The sequence below is a fragment of the Apteryx rowi genome, unplaced genomic scaffold (assembly GCF_003343035.1).
Source record: "Apteryx rowi isolate R43461 unplaced genomic scaffold, aptRow1 scaffold_152, whole genome shotgun sequence".
Taxonomy (NCBI): Eukaryota; Metazoa; Chordata; class Aves; order Apterygiformes; family Apterygidae; genus Apteryx; species Apteryx rowi.
Window position 1 is genome coordinate 430,167 of NW_020447775.1, and position 23,820 is coordinate 453,986.

The 23,820-nt window shown below is 45.1% G+C and overlaps 1 protein-coding gene across 2 annotated transcripts in view; it reads right to left on the reverse strand.

Moving 5' to 3' along the window:
• The window catches only part of TSPAN4 (tetraspanin 4), a 282,853-nt gene that overhangs the window by 220,148 nt on the left and 38,885 nt on the right, over nucleotides 1-23,820 (reverse strand). The gene's annotated exons all lie outside the window — the stretch shown is intronic.

Below are 23,820 nucleotides of genomic sequence, written 5' to 3' on the forward strand. Positions count from 1 at the left end.
AAAGGAAAGGTGTCACATCTGGAAATAAATGCTGAGCTACATATTAGCTTACAGAGCCCAGAGAAGTCAAGCCCAAGAAGTCAAAAGGGAAGAAATGTGATGCTGTTTCTGACTTTTGGCATTAAGTAAGGAAAAAAAATTGCCAAGCAAAGGGAAGGCAAGGGAAACACACCAAGCAGGTGCTGGCCCGTGTCAGGAGCCTTCTGATGCTCTCACTTAGTGCATAGCTTCTTTCATCTAAGCTAAATGTAGGATGAGGATCTCCACAAATGCCACTATTGATCTAAAAATCCATGCAGCATGGGCAGTATGCCTGGCTCCAGTCTCATCCCCACAACAGCTATTTCTGATGGTACACGGCATGAAAGGAGGGGTTGCAGCCTTTTCCCCCCGCCAGTGCCTCCCAGAAGGACAAGTTTTGCTGGGTAGGTGCTTCAGACAGACGACGTGTTCCCATTCCTGCAATGATGGCAGCTGCTCGGTATATCAAGAAAGAGAGGACTACTGACAGCTTCTGTAAAAGTCACAGCAGAAAAATGAGAGCAGGGAAGGAGGCAAAAGGATTGTGAAGCACTTTAAATGAAGCTCAGTTAGGATCATGAATGGTCCTCATATCTAATCAGTTCTGCTGCAAACCATTGGAGTACTTAGCATGGAGAGATTTCATCCTTTGTCAAAAACTGTTTGCTTTCTCTTAAGTAACTTGCTGTTTGCTCTCCTGTCCAGCTTCTTTGCATCTATTGCTATTGAAAGGCTCCAGATTGACAGCCCAGGCATTGATTTTTCCCAACATGCAATGCCACAGTGGTACTGAGGCAGTTCCACCACTGGCAGCAACCACACAAACATGAAAAGAGACCAGCTACCAGGAAATTACGGATCCTACCACCTAACGGCTCTGCAGTGTGATTTTCTCAGAGCCCTACTATCATCTGTGGTTACAGCCCACACGGTACAGGCAACCATGGTAGAAACTTCCTACTCCCTGATGTGTCTGCTAAATTGCCTCCAGCTTGGTTTAACAGAAGGCCCGTCAGTAACGTGGTGGGAGTTACATCCAGGGTGACAGGGTCACTAGCACTCCGGCTAAGCCTGCCACCCAAAAAGCCCGATTATAGCGGGGCACTTCCAGAGGTGGACGGACACTTGGCTTCTGGGCAGCTGTAGTGAACCACTAAACTCTTTTTGCATCCCAAAGAAATATCAAATCCAACAACTGATCTGCAATGGCTCCAAAGCAGCTGAAGTCAAAAGACTCTATATTCATTACAAGCTGCCTAAGCCCATCCATTTCCATCCCTGGCCCCAGCCTTTACTTGGAACTGCACAAATAGATTAAGGTCACTGTCAAAACAGCAGGACTATGTCACCCTGGAAGAGCTGAACGGTGACAGCAAAGAAACAGTAGCTGCACAGGAGAGCAGGCAGCAAGTTACTTAGGAGAAAGCAAACTATTTTTGACAAAGGTGAAAATTCCCCTTTTCTCCATGCTAAGAACTCCAATGGCCTGGGACTTTTTTTGGCAGAAGCTAACCAAATGGTCAGCATTTAAATTACCTCAGTGTCTACTGTAATGGAGTAAAATAGCATTCTGCAGATGCTAGCCAACACAGCTCCGTGGTCACTATTATCACTGCATATTAAAACATGCCAAGTATAGCCAGTCTTAAGAAAATAATCTGGCTGGTTTTCTGTATTTGCTTTTGTGCCAAAAGAGAAAATCATTGGCCAAAGCAGATTATGATAGCAAGAATTTTGATTGTATAAGACCTTTGCTCTGTGCTTGGGTGACTGTTTCTTTCCTACATGACACTTATGAGAAAAATCCTGGCCCTCGCACACCCGAGCGCTCTGTTGCTACAGACACATGGAAATCACAACTATTCAGCAATGAATGGTTAGAGCACAACACAAAAGCAACAAAACAAACCCCAGTATTAGGCTGCGAAAGCATGAAGAAGTGCAAGAGTGAGATCTGCTTTGCCACAATACTCACTTAGCAATTTCATCCCCTCTACATGCCTGGTATGTGCTTATAAATAAAGCAGGTAGGAACATGATGCCTTCCAGGAGTTCAGCAACACTAAGTCTACAGAGCGCAGGGAGATTTGCGCCCAGGTCCAGGCTTTGGAACGACGCAGCCGGGATGCTATAAACCTCTCTCCTTGTGGAATCCGACTCCTGCCCGTCACACCCAGTGCAGCCGTCATAGCCGCTTTGCATTCCTCCTCGTCCAGCTTTATCCCAGATTTGCTCCTTTAAAGGAGCACTAGAGCAGAGCTCTGGTGAATGCAGCCCTGGAGCGGGACATACACAAATACATGTGAGCTGTGAGAAGGGAAGGAGAAAAAGATCTGTGACATAAATTGGCCAAATGCTTCTGAGGCTAAAAGCTATCACTGAACAAGCATTTGCACTGTGTTCGAGGAGCCAATATTGATAGATTAGATGAAGATTTTCACTCATTATGCTAAAGGGTGAGGGAAGAGTGACTTCTTCCATAACATCTAACTGGTTAACTGGTATCTTCAATCAAAACACTGGAAAAAACATTTCCTCATTCAGGAACCTCATTCGGGACAACCTATAAACAAAAATGTGCGTTTTCTTCTGCACTTACTGCTTAGCAAGTCCCAAACACCTGAGTATCATAATAAAGTCTCTTCACGGTCCCTGCACCAAGTAATGAATGCAGTGATTTCATGTTTAGATACTCTGGCTAGAGTATATAAGTGCTTCAGGAGGATATACCCACAGATGCTTATATCGCATGCTATATTTGCTGGAGAAGATGAAAAAGGAAGTCATTCAAGAAATACAAACCTGAAGTCTGCTCTGCGATAGGAAGACAAGGATATTCGGCGGTACACAATATTTGCAAGTACCTATGGGAATCCTTGCACAGTAGACTGGGTTAAGAAAGTCCTTGTTTCAAGGCTCCTGGCTGCATTACTGAGTACAGTCCTCGGATGTCTTGGTTCCTAGGTATAATAAATACATATGTAGGGCACAGCAACGCGATCTCTTGGATCCTGAGGAAGCTGGCAGGAATCTGCACTGAAGGCTACTTAGCCAAGTTCATGTGAACACAAGTCCAGATATGGATGTTCGCGATCTGCATCTCAGCCAATTATCCCCTGTGGGATTAGGAGTTGCGCTCCAACACAGCCGAAGCCATGAACAACAGCGAGGAAGGTGGGAAGCACGAGAGGACAAGAATCGGAGTAGGAAGGATATATCCCATTTTTCAACAAACAGAGGAACAAACTAACTGAATTTCACACAGGAATGTCAGCCTGAAGCAACACTGATACATCCCTCTTGGTGGCGCTCAGGGTTGGAAGGGGCTGGAGGCAAGGCCACCTGAAGTGCCCACGAAACCCAGCAAGGGAGTGAGAGCACAGACAACCTCACGGCACCTGCGGGGCTCATGAGCAGAGCGCTGGGGGAAAGGAACAAACCCACTGCGCTCGGGAAGCCTGTCGGAGGGAGGACAAGAGGCGGCAGCTTAGTTTGGAACTAAAAAGCATGGAAGGGCACTGGGAAAGGTGTGAACAGGCCTGTAAGGGACAGCGAACGATTTTGATGGAACGTTTCAGTCCTCTCTGYAGAAAAAACAAACAAAATAAATCCCGGTACCGAAAAACCACACCAACAAGTCTGGTACCAAATTAGCTCAGCACACGGCTCTGTTAATTCTGTCCAAGTATTTGCTGTTTGATGACAGATCGAACTGCTGCTCACTGAACCAGGGTTATCTCCCCCCTGCATTCCCAGCCTGGCAATCGGAAGGGAACCTGGCAAATAGGACTAAGAGCAAGGACAAAGCAATCTTCTCCCGGAGGCCTGCTGCCAAGCGACAGAGCTGCCTGCCCGCCAGCAGCAGCAGCGCTTCCACCAGGGACTCCTGCAAGAGCTGCTCTTCCCTGCAGGTGAGCAGGTGTCATCTTGGGGGCAGCCCATCTGCTAACTTCACCGCATGATGGACACGGAGGGGGATGCAGAAGGGGAACAGCAGGAGTTAAGAAAATAGCCTTTTGCCTTGTCCCTGCCATCAGCACTCAGCGACGCACTTCCCGGTCCTGGCAGCTCCAGGACACAAGACGCTGGGAGGTCTGATGACATGCTCTCCCTGCCCTGCTGCTCCAAGCATCCATGCCACACTGGGAACAAGCTTTAGCACTAAGTTCCCAAGGAAACCGGAGCTGCCTGGTCTGCCAACCGTGATTCTCCAGTTCCCACAAAGAGGGCAAGACCAAGCTAAGTCTGACTCTGTAAGAGACATGACCAGGCATGATCCATTAGCAGGATTGCTCCCAGGAGCTCTGAAGAGTTGATAGTGCAATGGCTTGGCCATCGTGCTCCCAACTCACTACTAACAGTGTAACAGGATTTCGTTGTTGCCCATCCCCACACAAAAGCARTTTATTCAAACACAGCTGTGTGGCCTTTCAGCGGTGTTTTCCTCTGGCACTGCAGGGCGAGTCCCAGGAGCCTTGGGAAATCAGTTGGAGGGGGTGGAGGGCGACAAAGCCAGGGAGCTGCAAGCACCTAACAAGCCATGGGTGCAGTTTTGCAAACACAAGGGCTCATTGGTACCTGCTTTATGGGCTTTGGAATTGCCCTTACAAGTTAGGGTGACTCACTAGAGCCTTGCAACCACCCTGCACAGGCTAAGGCCCAAACTGTTCCTCAGTACTTTAGGAAACCTGCTGACTGCCAGATGCTTGCCACCTGGGTACTAGCTAAATTTCTTTCCAAATAAGGATCTGGAGCCTGCTCAAGGCTATTGTGCTGAAAAGCAGGAAGTTTCCTCATAACACTCATAACATTTTTAGTTCCCACTCCTCTGTCCAGAACCTCTAGCTCCTTCTTCAGCTTGTGGAGAAAAGGGAACCACTTAGATGTTCCCCAAAATCAGGTAGCCTAGGGCAGTATCCCACCTCAAAGTTAATATTTCAAATATTTTTTAATACTCTCTATAGCATTTGTGTTACAGAGACCTTGTCACCATTTGTCCTTCATCCCCAGACAGCTCACTTTATATACCCTCCCATTACCTCCCCCAAAACACCACTGCTGTCTCTTTAAAAGGCAATATTCTTCATGTCTGCTCAGAACACATAGTGTAAGTTGAGAATTTTGCAAAAGRTTGTTCTTAGCTTGGAAATGAAAATGAATTTAAATTGCAGTTTCAAGTGGCTGCAGAATATTTTAACAGCTGCTCTCTCCCCCTACCCTCATTCCCCTTTTCTCTCTTCCCGTTTGCAACACTTCCCCTTGTCTCAGTCCACTGGGGCGTTTTGGACTCTTCGCTGAATATTCAGCTAGAATAGAGGAATCAAATCGAGTTGTAATCAAGCATTCACATCACTGTAGGTAGGCTCATTCGACAGCTTCAATAACCAAGCACTCTAGCTGCAAAAGCCACCGACGCAAGAAGCTCACATATGCTGTGCAGAAGCTGAGGCACTAATGCAACGCAGTCCTCAGGGACTCTCCCCAGAAGACTGCTAACTAGCCAGTGTGGATAAACTTAGTATTAATAACTCTAATGCACCACAAGAGACACTAAATTGGGGAGGTGTGGGGGGGTACAGAACATTTCCCAGAAGCCCAAGACCTGTGCCTCTTTTACATATGCATGAGTGAGTCTCACTTAACTGCTCCTTGGAACCGCAATTCTCTTCAAGTCAGGCGAGTAGCTCCGCGCGGCACTGCAGCCCTCTCCTCTGCCCACACCACTCTATCTTCTGAGGAGCCAGCTGGTCTCCGGTGGTTAGCCAATGAGCGCAAAAACTAAAGATGAYGGAGGGTAATACCCACATGGAACAACTTGTATTAATAAGCAATCTGGGGCTGACCCCTGACAGCACTGCAAYGCCAGAGCAAAGTTCATTTTTCTGGAGGTCTAAACCTTTCTGCCGAACGTGAAGAAACAGAGTTRTTTTCACTTGACAAAGATCTGAAAACACAGGTGCAATGTGGAAACACTAGCACAAAAACCATTTTCAGTTTTATCCAAGAGGCTAGCTATGTTTCTCTGTGTCACATAAAACTACATTTCTAGAACTACAGTAGGAAGAAAGTAAAATTACTCCTTCTAGTCCAAACCTGAATTTGGGGATGCCTCCCCCTGTTTGGGAGAGGTGGTATACATCTGAATTTCTAAGGATTTAATTTTCTGAAGTACCGAGCGTTGGCACAACTTTCTCTCTTTGAAGCCTACRAGAATTTTACCACTAACTTTAATGCAAAAAGAGTTTGGACAACAGTGAGTGTGTTTAAAAATCCTACCTGTAGAGATTTGTTACAGAAGTACGAAGATTGGCATGAAAGCAGGATGAACAGAAATGCATGTGTATAAGCACCAGAAGAACCAGCAGAACAAAGGGTTAAAAAAATGGCCRGTATTGATAACAAAGGACACCATTCCCGGGGAAACAAGGAAGGGGTTGTCTACATCAAGGCCACGAGGCCTGCACTCTGATAAGGCCACAGCACAGAAKACCTGTCAGTGGAAGACCCTGCACCCTAACAACATGAAGACGGCAGCAAAGTTGCAGCGGTATCACATACACCATTCCTCTGCTCCTTAGCTCACCAAAGAGCCGACAACAGGCAGCAACCTGGCCTCAGACTTACAGAAGCTGGAGCAAGCAAGACTGAGGAAAGGACCACTCCTGCAACTGCTGGTGACTCGCAAGGGCCATAAAAGATCTGTCCAAAAAGTAGCTTGTAACATCAAGAAAAACCCCAGGGACATGATGAGGACTTGACAGCTGGGGTCCCTTGTCCCACAGGTGATCCTGGCCAGACCACTTGGTCACACACATCTTGGAGCGTGGGTGGGAGCGTGTAGATGAATGAAATTATGGAAGAATGAGCGTGAGCAGGTAAGATTTTGTAAATAAATACTACCTTTCTCTTCCATAAGCTCTCACTTTGAATTTTGTTACACTCATTTCCCTACACACCCGCAATTTCTGTGATAGTCAGCCCTTGACTACAGGAATGAGCCTGTTTGAGTTTCCTTCTATAACTTAAAGCTCTTCTGCTTCTCAGGCCCTTACTCACAGCACCTCTCCATCCTCAGACTTGCTCTCTACAGCTTATGCTAAGCTCAAGTGGGAAACTTCTCTCCATCAGAAGCCCCTGAAACATTCATAAGAACTCCCTCTTCTTACAGCGTGGGTAGTAAGGACAGAATATTTAGTCCAAGGAGGTTAGCAGGATATAGTGCTGTCTAACGGCTGACAAACTATTTGTACTAACACTCTCTGTGTTACTACTCCCATGGCTGAAACTAATGAAAGAGGATTGGTTTCACTTAGGGGAAGAGAGAAATGCTTCCAAACCTAATGGATGCTTATAGGCATCTTAAAGTCAATTTTCCATTTTATAGGAAGATTTTGGTGCCTACATGTCTCCCCTGTTCTTCATTTATGATAAAACAGAAATTACAGTTGGACAGCTAATGAGCTACTTGCATACACCACACACAGGAGAGAGGCTGTGGTGCCGAGCATTTCAGTGTCTGAGACTGTTGAAGAAAACAGTGTTATAATTCATACACATGTTAAAAAAAAAAATCTACACCAAAAGTAAGAAGAGATATATTGAAATTCATATCTGCAACAGGCTGTCTGCAAGATATAAGACATCTCCCAGCCCAGCCCTCTGCTAGCAAACATCAAGCGCAAGACCCATTCCCAGCCTGCGCTGGAACGATACACTTCCTCCTCGTGCTTTCCTCTTTTTGACCAGATTAGTTTCCCTGAGATGAAGGCAAAACAGCCGAATGTGGCACCCATGCAGACAGCCCCAGCTCTGTGATAAGCGGAGGCTGCATATCCACCGTGCCGAATCCTGCCAAACATCTGCTGGGCTCACGTGAGCTAGATTACGGGGCTTTGCTGTTGGCTGCTCGCTTTATTGAAATTCTACCAGGGAAGGGAAATTTTATCTGCAAACTCTACTCTGCTTCCTGCATTTTAAATTGTTTATGCTCCTTTGTTTGGTCTTAAGTTTCCATGAACAAGAGAAAGACAGCTCCCAAAACTCTGTTAGCATTCACACGGAATCGAAGGCAGAAAACCCTGAAACCCAATGAAAATTGTACAGAGAATTTGTAACACATACATAGTCTACAAACTTACTCATTACAGTTAACGTTACATGTTTATAGTCAACAACATTAAGCAGGAACTAAAGCTTTGCTGGAAAAGAAATGAGACGCATGAAAAGGTGAACTTCTCCAAAGGTCAGACRCCAGCAGTGGATAGACAAGACCTGTCCTATCTTGTGGATGAATCTACCATTAGAAACAACGTTAGTCGCCTTGATGACACACCCCTAACATTTGATACCCAATAAAAAGAAACTTATATTAAGACATTGATCCTTTTGGGGCTTGATCCAGCCACAACTTAACAGAAGAATGGCACATACAAGCACAAACAAATGCTACTCGACACAAGACCACCGTGTTTGAAGCTCTGAGCAGCCTTAAGGAGGAACGCTCCACTTTGCRCAGGGATGAGTCACTTGTTTCTCCTCCGCCGAAAAAAGGAGCTTCTGCCACTTGTTTCCTTTATGGAGAGCAACGTTTTGAGATTGGACTCCTGGGTCCAAAATCCCAGCTACAGGTCAGTTTAGGAAACAGAACTTTCTTCTGAAAAACCACCAAAGACTGTTATCACTTACGAAAGCATCAAACCACCTCAAACTACTTAAAAGCACAAAGAAATGAAGAAATCAATGTTTAGTCCACGGGGCGTGCTGTGCTTCAAATAAAGTCAGACTTGGCCTTGAAATGAAAATACCGGTTTTCTAAAATATTGAACAAATTAGAATTCAAATCTGTGTTTCATAAATCCAAGTTACTGTGCTGATGGCACTCACRCTTTAGGGCATATAAAAATCAATAAACTGAACAACTTCCACACATACTGCTCAGATTTTCCCAGTTTCAGAGAGGACCAGAAAAGGTTATACAAGGAACAAGGAAAAGAATATTGCACTGACATCGCTGTAGAATTTTAAATCTTTTGGCTAAGAACAGGAATTAAACTGGGCAATAAGATTTAAGTCTGGCACCCTGAGACTAAATTTATTCCTAACTCAGCTATTGCCTGGCACAGACAGTGTGGCAGAACCGCAAGGTGATACTGYTTACATATTTCTGCAAAGGCTGACTTAATCATCACGTACTTTACTAATATTACCACACGGCAGGTCCTGAGCTCTTACTTGTGTTGCTGTATACAGTGTTGCCTGTGCCTTGGACCCTGTGCTTTTTGYGCCATTAAACAGCTGAGAGCTCACCATTCGATGGTCACTTTTGCTCTATAATCCCGCCTAAATTGTTCCCTSTTTGGCATCACAGTATTTCCCGGCATCGCCACTCTGCCATCGAGTATATTTAGCTCAGGCTCAACTTTGCTGCCRTTTCGCCGCTTCTTCAGCATTCGGGTACTTCTCTATAGCGGCTTTGAGCATTATTGTAGACTTCTAGCCATACAGGGCCTGTTGTGTATGTGTATGCCTCCATGCACACTTCCAAGCTCCATCCTCACTTCCATTCCTGCTTGATGATAATATCTGTCGTTAGTGGTGTCAAAACTAACATTCCTCTGCTTTGCACCGTTTTCTTTTCCCGCGTATTAAYCGTGCTAACGTTTCCACCCTGCAGCGCCACGGAGCAGTGGTTCTTGGCCATTTGCGTATCTTGGCACTRGCACCCGCGCTCCCGGGGTTTGCTTACTGCAGCTCCAAGCTCCCTCCTCCCAGACCTGGCTACTTCCTACTCAGCTATGCGGATTCAAAGTCACAGTTTCCCTTGGTCTCCAAACCAGTCCTGTCAACACAGGGCAGAAGTTCAGAGAGAGAGAGGGAAAATCTCAGCAGATCTTGCCGCTTACCAGTGAGCAGGCACTAGTACTGTGGCTACGGGCAGGAGAGCCCCAAATGTGGTGTGGTAGACTGGTACCGATGCCCCACACAACCTGTGAGCCAGCGTGTACTGCTTTTAAAGCCGCCTGCCAAGGGACGAATGCAAATGTGCAGCCTCTGTTGACAGTGTGACTAAGTCGGCACCATTTCAACTGGAAAAATCGCTCTTTGCTTCTCATCCCCTGCCCTTCCTGTGAGCGTATTCTCCGACAGCTGCCAGCTGGCCCCCTTCGTGGCAAACCTGTGCTCCCATCTCCTGCCGAGACACGGCATCCCACTTTCACTCCCCGTCACCAGCCACGGACAGCAAACTGCCTTGGCTTTTTGCATTTAATCCTCAGCACGTCGAGCTGAAAAGTCCCCGTCCCCTTCCCGGCAGAACCTCCCCCCGCCTCCGAGCGCGCGGGTCTCCGCGCCGCCTGCCACAGCAAGCGAGCGAGCAAGGCTTCAGCGTTTCTCAGCACGTGTGTTGCCTTTGATGAATTGTCTGGCAGTGGCACCTGCTGCTAAGGATATAGATGTACAAGATGAACTAAAGGCATTTCTCCATAAAGCTGACGATAGGGACACAAGTATGTCACTACGCTAATATATATTTTTCTCCTCCTCTGACCAATCGTTTTTGCTTTGGTGCAGGCACCGTCGGAACAGCTTTGGGGGACAAGCAACCCCAAACACACTTCGCACAAATCTGAGTAATGAAACAGAGTGTAGGGCAGAATTTCCTCATGTTTCACTGAGAGAAGCTGTTCTTCATTTTGAGTGGAAATTCACGATATTTATAATAATATTAAATAAAGCTCAAGAAAAAAAAAACATATATTCCACAATAATAACTGATTGTTATTACAACTGAGTTGTGTTCTGTGGCTATGAACCATTTAAAATGGAAACACATGCACATCCAAAGATAAATTCAACTGCAGGAAGACAAATTCTTCTGCAGGGAAATTCCATTTCACCGTAGTAGATCAAAAGTTCAGAACGAATTACAGCACGCACCAAATATAACATCCTGGCGAAAAACCTCCCCTTCTGGTCCCCACTCCAGAAGCACCTACAGCAGAACAGCCACTAGACTCCCTATGAACCACGTGCAGCACCCAGCAGGTATTCACAACCCTGGGGCGCACCAGTCACTCCCACAAGGACTACCGGGGGGTTAAACGCACAGAGTAAAATTGTTATTTTTTTCCTGTTACCTTCAGGATGAATTTTGCGCAAGCTGGGCACGTGACGGCAACATGGCAGGTCAGTTATACAGCTGCTCACGGGGCTGCTTTTGCTGTGCCGTACACCCAGAGCAAGCATGCCCCGGCCCGGCTGCACGCGCCCTCCTCTTCGGGCTGCTCCAGGGCAGACACGCGGGCTGCTAAGCGCAAGGAGCGACAGGAGGACAYGCCACTCTACCGCCAGCCCCATGCCACCTACTAACTCAGGAAGCCTGAAGTACAGCAGCTTGCAGGCTGCYCTCACTTCTGCACGGGACCCAAATGCCTCTTGTGCCACACGTGTCCTGGCCGAYGAGCCTGAAACCAGCCAGGAAAGGAAGGGCTGCTTCTGAACGCTGCAGGGCTGGCCCACGTCCGGGAGAGCACGAGCGCGCCGTCGGGCCAGCACTCCGGCCTGCTGCCCTCATCTTTTGCCATGCCTATCAAGGAGGCTGTTGCTGCTTTTAAATTCACAATACTTATAAAATGCTTTGGGATCATTTGCAGTGAAATCTGATCTGTTAAAGTAATGTTTCTTTTTTAATTTCAACTTGACGTATATTTGTTTAGAGTACTTAGACTATGGGATGTTTTTACTTTGCATTAAAACGTTTGACCTGTTAGGAGAACAGAGCAGAGAATCTTGCGACACCTAGACGATAACCAGAAAGAGCTCCGATGACGRTATCTAGGTAAGTAGACTATCTAGAAAGAAATTAACAAAGCTCTGAGGAAGCTTTCGCAAATACGCAATTTTTCAACTTATATTTAGGGGCAGCTTCTGAAATAATGATTTCTAACCATTATTCTAGATGAGTAACTCAAAGGCCAAGTGCATCTGCCYCCCAATGAGTCCAATCCTCAACGGACTCTTGCCTCCTATTGCTTTGGACCAGACTTGTAAAGGTATTTTTAGCCTCCTAACAAATTTAGGAAGAGCTAGGTGCCACGATACCTTTCCAAATCTGACCTTTAATCTTTTTGCTCACTGATAGAGGTGCTGTGCTCTACAGACAGAAGTCCCTGCTCCATATTGGCGTACCACGTATTAAACGGCTTGCATTTTGTTGGTCTAAAGCCCTTTCCTGCGGACGTTATTCTGCCTGATTTCCATCCTGTCACCTGCCTGCACACCGCCTGCCAGGAGCATTCCTTGTAACAGTCCGCCCCAGCAGGCGCACCCGTCAGACTCCATCCTGTAACGCGCTGAGCACCAACAGCGGTGCTTAGCCCTTATTAGGGCTTTCCCTGGCCCTGCGCTCCCGCACCGGGCAGCCCCTGCCGCTGCGCTCGACCCTCTTCTGTCAGCTCTCTGAATTGTTTGCCCCACAGGCAAAATTCATTGCCTCTCCCGCCGGCACAACGGGTTTAGCGTTGGCAGAGGAAAGCTCGTAGGCAGAAAGGAACCTAGAGTCTGCTGCTCGCGTGCCACCTCCTGGCATACCAACACCGCACGGTTATGTCCTCGCGGCACATCATCCCAGCGGGACGGTAATATGGTAGTTACAGAAATTATTTTAGGATTATTCATAATATCATCCTGCTAAAGACAGAGAAATCTTATTAGAGGGGAAAAAACAGCACATACCATGAACGTAGTTTTTATCTGACCTTGCTCACGTACCTCTTGGTTACCTGCATTTCCTCCTGTAAGCCATGCCATGCTTCATGCTCAGAAATGAGGTGTGCATGGATGTGTCTGATGACGGGGCTTACTAATTTGCCATCTATAGCAAGGACTTGGTATTTTGCAGCACAGTGCTGGCTGGAAATAATCTAGGAAGCACGTGCCCTGAAATTCCCAGTGAAGACATGGGAATGCCGGACGCCTGGCTACGACTCTTTGCTCCCTGTTCCTGCTCTGCCTCAGCTGCTCCACTGCACTTCTAAACTTAAAGTGGGAGTGCTGAGAGAATACCTTTCCCTGGGGAACAGAAAAAGGCCTCCTTTTGCAGACCCTGACAGGCAAAAGGCTATTTTAAATGTGCTGTTTGTCAGGCGCGTGAAAGCCTCCACAAGCTGTGCACTGGAGCCTGGAGCAAGAGAAAACCCTCCTCAGATACGCTCCGGGCCCAGCTCGCCATTCACACTCTGACAGGCGGCATTTGCAAGTGCCAGGAGCAGAAGAACAGGGCCCATACACAGCAGTAGCCTCCGGGGTATACAGTCCCCGCTGCCAGCAACGCGTGGCTCAGGAAATTCCTGAGCTGGAACTGGTATCTTTATGTTTAAAAGCTTTTGACAGATTTTGCTGACATAAAATTGTATAATTGCTTTCAGTATCCACAACATCCTACAGCAGTAAGTTCCTCAGGTTAACTAAACACTGCAGGCTCAGTGATTTGCATTTGCCACCTGATAATTCAGCGTGTTGCCCTACAGCTCCTGCACCCTGCCAAGCTGAGAATAAGCAATTATTTCTGAATCATTTTTCCATGCTGTTTATGACTGCCAAAAGATTACACATCCATCCAGCCTCTTCCCCTGCCCAACTACTATTATCCGTAATAATAGTGTCAGCCTTAGCTGTGAGAACGAATGCTCCTGGGGGCACTGAGGCCTCTGCCTTCTGCAGAGAACTAAGGACATTAATTTCCACCTCAAAGCATATAATCACGCAGAATTACAGAATCGTAGGATTGGAAGAGACCTGAAAAGATCCCACCATCGAAGGTGGAACAGGTTAGACCTGCGTCGCCCCAGACAGACAGTCACCTCATCTGTTCTCAGCGACCAGCCAGGCTGGAGACTGAAGTTTCCCCAAACTGTTTCAGCTTCGCTAGCACTGAAAATTTTAGTATTAATAAACCTGAATCTTCTATTCTGTAACTGAAGCCTTACTTCTTGCCCTGTGCATGTAAAGAATAGCTCTTGCCTTCCTCTTTCCAGCAGCCATTTGCATGTTTGCAAATTGTCATTAAATTTCCTAAGCCCCCTCTTCTTTCCCAAAGATCTCCAAACCAACCCAGTTTTCCTTTTAGATTTTATTGTTTAGGCCTTGATGATTCTCACTGTACTCATATTAATTTGCCCAGTTGATCCGCGTCTTTGACTGAAGCCCCCAAAAATCTGGATCTGAAATAGAGCCCAGCTGAGGCTGTACTAAGTGCCAGACTGAAGGATCATTTCACAAGTCCCACGGGTCAAACATTCTACTTTTGCACTGCAAGATGGCTTTACCTTCTGAAGCATCACAGCATTCCTGACTTAAATTCACCTTGTAAGCTACGATAACCCTCAGATCATCTTCTACAAAACTACCTGTGGTTATGCAGTTGATAAATACAATGAATGTATTTCACTTGAGAAATAATCATTTTTTCAGATCGTATCTCTAAGCTGCCAACATCATTTTGGCTATAAAATGCATCTCGCCTCTTACCCACTCCCATCACATGACCAGATCAGGACTGAACACTACTTATAACAAAGTATGTGGGCAAGCAAAAATTTGCAGATTCTAAAAGAATACGTGAAAGTTTGAGTTATCGAGAATCAGGGTCTGAATCACCTCCAAAAGGCTCAACTCTAGTATCACAGTCATGGCTCATCATCTCTAATGAGATTTCAAAGGATATTTAAATCTGGACAGTTTGGCCAAACATCTGAATCTTCACTTCTTCACCTTAGCTGACAACTCTGGCAGATAGTTTGCAGTGCTGCAATTCCTCACACAAAGGGGACGTGGTATCAGGGCCCATACGCTGAATACTTCAGATAGCTTTCATCACTTTATCCACAGTAGGCGAAAAATGGCATTAGATAAAGTGCTGCAGTTAGCAGTGACTTCCTCATGTTCTTGTTATTTTCGGCAGCTCTGGTATTGGTACAGTTACACCAGCAGTTTTGCCATGTCACTTCTTTAAAATACCCCTCCAACTATTTTAGTGCAGTGCTGATGACTAACCTAATGTCCTGCAACATATCTCCCAAAGTTCACTCCAAGCAAACTTCCCAATAGGGGAAGATGCAGTGAGGGCAGCACACGAGACATGGGCAGGCAGGATTACTGCATCTATTCTTATCCTGGGACTTTACACAATTTAGAGGAGGTTTCCAAAGTTGTCTGCAACCCATATTCCCAGTCTGTAAAACTGCGTTATTAAGAAGAACACCAAACTCCTGATTCAGAAGTGAGACGTGGCCTCCCAAGAAAGGTGGCATTAGCAGTTAATTGGCAACTTTGGAGGGGTAAAAATGACATTAGCACATCCTAGTTATGTGAGCATTCAACAAACATTAATGGATTTTATCCCCACAATATCTCTGTTGTAAAATTACCCTCATTATTCAGACTGGAAACAGAAAAGCAAGAAAATCAGATGACTCAAATCTGTCAGCAAGGCTCAAGTAGAAGCCAGGTCCTGCGCCTTACACATTAAGAAATCTCAGGTAAAATAAAAGTATACAGATTTTTCAATTGCTGACATTTGCTACTCATCCAATCACAGTATCTAACACTTCACTAATTTAGCCTATGAAATTACTTTGATTTCTACAGTTTTACTCATCTTAGAGTGATATGCTTCTCACTTTAGAGTTGTTTTTCCAGGTGAAAACATTTCCCAAACTCACTTTGTCTGCCTGTTACAGATCAGCCTCACAGTCCGCGAGCTACATGAGAAAACAGTATCCTCTACCCTGAATATCAGCAGCGTGCAGGGAAGTAAGCTGTGCCAGCAGGCTAGAAAATAAAAAATGAGGCACAAATAGCTTTGGCACTTGGCTTGCTGGAGTAACACAGCGCTGGCGCACAGGGCCAGGCTGAACTATTAGGCTCTTACAAGGCGAGCCCATCGGAGCAGCACCTGGGGACGGTACAGCTGGAGGTGCCTGCGCTACGTGCCAAGCAGCAGCGAGGCGAAGACGGGCACCTGCAGCTGCACCGGCCCGCTGGGGTAGCGCAGAGCGGACAGGCACGAGCACATACGCCGAGAGCGGCAGACGAGTGCGCGCAGCTGCGTGCCAGTGCCTAGAAAGAAAACAGATGAACGCACTCGAACACTGCGCCTGCCTGAGCAGTTCCTGGGTACGGAGGCTCATAGCGTCGCCCTGGGCACTCRCGGAGCAGGCAACGTGCATGCACAGCTGGCGTGGGTACTTCTAGCAACACGAATTCTAGCTCCTCACCCTGGAGGAGGATCAGCCCCGGTTATTCAGCCCACAGGACGTGCCAGAAACTTTGGGAACTTCACAGATTTCTCAAGGTCCTACTGACAATGACCTGGAGGATACGTACATCTTGGAGACGGAAAAAAGAAAAAAGCTTTCAAAGGTAACGTTGGACACAAACTTCTGTAACATCCTAGCCACACTTCCAATTAAAGGTCCTCACTATGACTACAAAATTGTCTCTCTCATGAAACTGTGCCTGGTTTTAAGCCAGTCAGAATAGTCACCTGAACTCTATCAGAAATGGATCCCAAACTACACAGATCCTGTACCTCAACCTGACAGAGTTTGAACTTCTACAGAAGAGATCTTGGAGTTAAGCATCCATGCTTTAGGTACCATTCTTAAAAAGTGCTATTGGAGGAGGGCTTTGAAAGAGTACTAATTATTTAAGTGCCCAAATTCCCAGATGGAATTTCCAGGCTAGAAAATTTCTGAAATCAAGCAAAAAAGATTGTCATCCAAAAATCAGTGACAAGCTTACGTGCAAAACAGTGTTCAGGTGGGAATGAGCAGCAAAACCTTCCAATCAAAATGCCTCACTCCAGGTCTCTGGAAGCTTTTAACGTGCAAAGCTACCAGTCTCTGTAAAGCTGAATTCRCACAGAAGAGCCTTTTTTTTTCCTTTTTTTTTTAAAGTCTTCTTCGGTTCAGTGGGAAATTTCGCATGGTTCAGCAGATTTTTAATAATTCACAGTCAAGCAACTAAACTCCTACTGGATATCAAGATATTAATGCACGGTACCTTGTTGAGACTGCACAAGCAAGACAGGTCCCTCCCAGAGTATCAGCGGCGCTGGGCTYGGGCTCATCGCAGCGAGCTGCTCCGCTCCCGGGCGCCTTTGCGGAGCTGCCTCGGCTGGTCTCGCGCAGGCTGAGCGCTGAGCCCTGATTCACGATTCCGGGCTCCAGCCATGGAATGCAGCCATTGAAAACCCAGAACTATTTTTACCCTCGAGCAGCCGCAGTATTTCGGTCCCACAGAGACTTCTAAAGCTCATGCCTTTCCCTAAACATACACACACGCCCTCAAGCCAACCAGCTACGCGCACGGTTCACTGGTATTCCGTGTGGTTTTTGAACCGCCCAGTTGCTATCAACAGGACAAAGTGCTTCGGACCCCGGCATTATTGTCAGCCCTCAGAAGTCAGACATTTGATCCCAGTTGTCAAAATTAGAAATTCCTCAGAAATGCTTTGCTTCGGGAGATAAGATTAGCTCAGAGCAACGACCGTCTATATGGTTTGTCTTGAAAACCACCAATCCCAGTCTGCATTTAACAAATGTGGAGCAACATCTTCAGCTAACTGACAGATTGTAGACACAAATAAAATCGCTGCATGCCTAACCTTTACTTTTAAGGAAAACACAGCCATAAGGCCAAGGCAAATCCCCCAAAATTCACAAAGCAAACAATGGCTTTTTATATCCAGAAATATAATGGATTGTCTGAAATTAATAATTAGCATCAAATCAGAGCTAGACATCTCAGCTGACTTTTCAAGATTACATAGAGGATACTGACCACTAGAAACTTTTACAGCTGGGCTGTCTTGAACCTAATGGAGCCTATGAATGTACTTCAGAAAGAAAAAAACGGAATGTATTCTTACTGTAGAGGGATAAATAACAATAAAAAAGAACATTTTTTGCATAATCCACTATAATCAACACAACATACAAGCACTTTGGCAGAGAACACCCCACAAAGAAGTGCAGAGCCAGACATGCAGAACAGCCCAAATTCCCTAGGAACCAACAGACTCACTGACTTGTTCATGTGTAGTTTTAGACAATGAAAARTAACTGTAGACATTTCTGAGGAATTTGCTGTAAAAAAAAAACAAGAGGCAAGATACAAAACTGAGAGAATTACCAAAAATAGTCACTTCTTATTAATCTTAATCTGTGGAAGCATCTGGAGGCCTAGGTAAGAAGAGCTCAACAGTATCAATCACGTCCTGCAAAAATGGCCGAGCCCATCTAGAGTTTTGAGGAGGGGGAAAGAAACACCATGCAAAAGGCAAGACTGCCAAGTTCACAGGAAGGGAGTTAAGATCCTCATTAAGCAGCAGATGCCGTAACCTACCCGCTTCCTAGTGAGTTTTAGAGGCAGCGACCCATTTAACGTTCCTTCAAAGAGCAGCTACAACGTAACCTTTAGTACCTTAACACCAGGTGTTACTCAAAGATAAATTCTTGACCAGATATGCTCAATGCCCTAGCAGTCCGCATTCTGGAGATATTCCTTTTATGAAAAAGTAACACAGTAATCAGAGGAATGTTTCTCTGATCACTCCCAGCTGAGCATCTCTGGTGTCGYGTGGACTCATTCTGCAGCTCTGAAAGATGTGGCCCTTTTAAGTGAGTCCTGTGCTGGACTCACTTCTGAGCTGTTTCGTGCTCTCAGCAAGTCTGTTAAGAAAGCGTAGGGAGCACCAGAAAACAGCAACAAAGGAGGGACCGCAGGGAATAAGGGCACCACAATTAAAGCGTGCCGAAGAACATGAAACATACCTTAAGTGGGCCAGGATCTGACAGCAACGACCTGAGGCTCAGAAAAGGTGCTAAATAAATAAAGAAGCAATATAAACTTGTAATGTCCGCCAGCCTGAGCCACTTTAACCTTGTGCTGTGGGAAATAAAGCAGAAGAAATGCTGTTACTGTGAATTTGTGTCTCCATGCGGGATTATTCCCAGTGAACAGGCCTCTGCTATTTCTGCAATGAGCTGACTCTCCAGAACTCCCTTTCAGTTGCAGCGTCCAGCCTCACGCTTTCTATCGCTTTCTAACTAAGAATTAGGAAGTACAGGTTGCCTGCCTGCTAAATACTTACCGGTTGCAGAATAGGTAGTGCCTCATGTTACTGGGTCTCACAAATAACAGAAGGCATAAGAGGCTTCCTGGTACAAAACTAATTTCTTTCCAGTAGAACATTTAAAGTTCACATACTATTAAATAGAATCCAAAGGAAAAAAAAAAAAAGCTTTATTAATACAAATCAGAGGCCATCTCATCATAGCTCCTGCTGTCAATACCTTATATTTAACAAGCTCCAAATTTTGTGAAAAACAGGAAGACAAAAGCCAAGACCACCTCCCTGAATTTTTAACCTTGCTCTCCTGGAGGCTGCTGACACCAGAGATGAATTATCCACCATTCTCCCAGCAGAATTCACTGGTTTATACAGTGATGCTAAGGGGTGCAAAGACTGGTCAGGGGAGTGTCTAAAACTGGGATTAAAATATAAGGCCATCTGTGAGGGCCTCCATGTTTGCTGATTCTGAGTTTAAAATATTATTTATGCATTTGTTTTTAAAAGAAAATCTTTAGTGGCTTGGGATCAGTGGTCAAAAACAAAACAAAACATGCTACCACACAAAGCCCACAAACAGTTTTTAGGTATCAAAAGAAGAAATCACCAAAAGTAACATAGCAGCACTCACAATTACCAGAGACGCCTTAACATACAAGAAAGGAGGAAGGAGAGGAAACAAACCACACCAAAAAGAAAAGTAGCAATTTAGGGTGTAAAATTTCAAAAAAAATTAAGTTATTTTTTTCTTCCAGGAAATACAGACTATTCATCTCACTTTTGAAAATTAGGACAAGGTAAGGCATCTTTTAAGACATTTTCAGGCACAATCAAAAAAACAAAAAAGTGATTTGCAATTTTGGATAAGAGCTCTGTTCCCTTACTGAAAGGAGGTGTGTTGTAAGCTTAGCTCTCAAATTGAAAATGCCTTTGCGCTTGCATGAAGATAGAAACCCAGCAAAAAGATACCCACAAACAGGCACTCATTTCTTCTTCTTCAGCAGATTCAAGCGCCAGCGGTCACAACTAGTTGTCATCATCATGCATCAGAAATGCACATACACTAGAGAGAGAAACAGCTGTGTAGCTAGCAGAAGCCAGGCGGGCAATCACAGCATAGGACAGCTGCTAATTGCAAGTTTGGCTAATTGCAAGTTTCATCTGCGTTCATGTAATTTCAACATTGCACTCAATGCTGTGAGAAGTCTCATCCCCTTCACAGGGATATGATATTTACAGAATCAGCCCAGTTCAGGTGGCAGAGACCAGGAACCGATTTCATCTGTACTGATGCAAATCCAGAGTGCCAGCAAGGAAAAGCACAAGTTGCAACATTTGCACTTATTCCTGTTTCCAGGAGGAGGAAAACTGCAAGCAATATCTTTTAGCCTATGCTTGGGGCTTGCACTGATGCAGCCACATTGCTTGAAAGCTCCTAAGCAGAATCAAGACACTCAAAAATTACCACTCTATGCCTTGTTTCATCTACCATCTCCTAAACCATTTGCTATGGGCTACTTCAAACAAGGATACTGGACTAGATGGAATTTTCATCTGACTCAGAGCTGCTTTTTTTCAGGAGCACAAGACCTGAGCTCTTTTATATATAAATTATCTCAACTTGTGGGCAAAAAAAGAGGTGCAACTATTGGCTTTAAATGTGCCTGTAATATTAAGGGCACTCGCTGTGTGTGTGCAAAAGAATTGTTCGCTAATGAAACCTAAGGGCCTGTGTTTGATGCTGTTGCATATGTTAGCAGGAAAGCTAAATTCTACTCACAACAGAAACACCAAAATCCCTGCAACAACAAAATGCCAAATCAGCAACAGAAAATGCCAACGTTTTAAATTCAATGCTGAATCCCTCTTACCTTCAATTTTGGCTTCTTTTATTGTTATATGTCATTTGTCAGATAAGACAACTCTTATTTGATGCACTTTCATTACAGAAATTCTTGTAGACGCTTCCCCCTAAATTCTTTCTTAGATCACAGGCTGTTCTTTCCCTCTCTTTGTTTTTTCTCTTTCTTAATTTCACTCTACTACACCAGGAGCTAAAAGGACAATCTCTAAAAATATATACACAAATAAGGAACATCGTAGCACCTACTGAAAAAAATTTCCTGTGTTACTACATTCACATAACAGCTCCTAGTCTGATCCCTTAGAACGCAAACTGGCAGGAAATGGAGGACCAGCTATGACCATGCCAGGACAGTAGCATAAAAGCTCAGCCTTTTCACTTTGCTAAATGAAATCGGACATGCAGCATTCAACAGAAAAAGAAAATTGCTCTTCTCCTTCAGCCTTTTTAATTAAATTTGAAACAGCATATGTAAGAAATGCCATTTAGCTTGCACGAGTTGTACCAAGGGCCTCCTTTATCACAAAGCCTACCTTTACAGGTAGCAGTATTGTCCACATTGAAACATTTTTCAGCTTTTCCAGGCTTTCCAGAGGGGAAGTCTAAGAACCTGACACACTTCTTTGGTGTTTGGGAGAATTGGTCATTAGCTCAGTGTAGAATTCCCATATGCCAGCTGTTCCCCAGATAAATCCAGTAGAATATTTCATATCTCACCAGGACCACCACACACCTTGGAGTCCTAACCGTGTGCAGGGTACACAGTAAGCACAGCAGCATGCAGTCAGCCCAGTATTTTTCAGAGCAGGCTAGAGGACAGCCTGTGTTACTGTGCTAGCTCAAAGCTGCCGCTGTTTGTGGCTTATAGGCTATGCTTCTAAAATGGGGGATCTAACCTCCTCAGCTCTCGTCTGGCACAAGGCACTCTTATCTGGAAAAGCTAAATGGCATATGTACATTAACAGCTTACACACAGGGACCAAGCAATTGAAGGTGTGATTAAAGGAGAGAGTTGAGCCTTGGTTAATCCCAGTGGGACATCTGTTATCCAATGGAACAAATCTGGAAAGGGTATCTTTCCAAGAAGAGAGTTTGGTCCCACCAGCACTACAAAATGCAACACTTACCACCCAAAAAAGAAATCTGAGTGATGTATCCAATACTGAGCCAGATTTTGCAAGTCTGATCACCTAGAGATGGGATTCAAAAGAGATCCAGTAGCAGCAGCCCGCTAAGGCGATCGCATGGGCAGCTGCTACCTGGAGAGGTCAGGTCCCTGGAAAGGGGCAGCCAGTGGGRGAGGCAGATACGGGAAGGAGCACCTGAATGTCTGAATGTCAGTGCACACCCACTGCATGGTTACAAGTCCTGGCAGCCTCATTTAGACACATATTGCAGCTACCAACAACAGAGCAGCTTAAATGCTATTTCTTCTGACATGTATGCATGTACATGCTCTTGGCTTCCAAGCCTTTGCCACCCGCATCAAAGTATTTCTAGAAGACAATTTCTGAAAGTCCTCATATGTCACAGTAACTCTCCACCAGCATTTTCTTTTAAGTTTACTGATTCTCAGAGCTGGTCTGTTTTCTCTAGCTCTGGCAGTTGACTTACTAAAATATAGTACTTCTCCCTGAAAATCTTTCTCATATACATCCTTAGGCCAGCAAAGCTACCAAAACACTGTTACTAATGTACTCGTAGTAAGCACTTAAGGTGGATGCTTAACCCTTGCAGGAGTCCATGGGCATCATGCGCCTAAGCTCACTTACACACCTTGCAAAAGCCGCTGACTGGGGGGCAGTAAAATAAATATACATCCAATTCCTCTGTGATACCTTCTTTGGAAAAAGACATTGTTTTCACAGGAGTGCAAACACCTTTTTTTATTTCTTCCTAAGTTATCTGCACAGAAGGCTAGGGATTCAGAAAGGCACTTCAGCATATACTTAACTAAGCAACTAAATAGCCCCATCTTACAAACACGAGTCACAACCCTGCAAAACAAAGGTGAGAATCAGGGGACTCTGTACAGCTGTCTGAAGAGGCGAGCCAATGTTACGTTGCATTTTTCCTCAGCTGAGATGCAAAAGATACCCAAAGATTAAAAAAAAAAAAGACTATTTCCTGTTACACTGGCTAACTGCAAATGGGAATGCTGCTCTACATCCGAGGCTAAAGCGCTTTCTTTAGTACAAGATAAATGAGCATTCTCTATGAGTATTTGCAGCCCGTTATTTCTGAGGCACCTGCACACTCAGCAACATGCTAAGCGAGATCTCCACAGAAGTTACAAAGATCATAATGCCGCCCTGTCCTCAGTAAGGTTCTTGGCCTCAAGAGAAATGAGTTATTCTCCCTTTACTCCAGAACACACAAACACAAAAAATAAAGTAATATTCCTGCAGATCAGCAAAATAATTTCCAAACATACATGGCTTTCCCTCCACTTACAAAGCCCATTAGGGATCGATGAAAACACGCCAACGAATGTTCAGCCCTTATTCTGGAGAAATAAGGAAGGAACAGAATCGACAATAATGAAAGCTGGAGCCATCCAACGTTGAAGTTTCTGCTACTGAGCCAAGACTCAAACTGAGATCAGAACTACACTGAGATGAACGCCCTTTCCCACTGTGTGGACCATAAGTGAACAGCACTAGTCAATTTGCCATTTGGAATAAAATAATTCTGTGTATTTTCTTAACTAGTATTGTTCCATGATTATCACAAAGGCTGGTATCCATCTATTTAAATTTTCCTTAAGTTCCCTGGCATTTAAGAAAGATCTATCAACTGCAAC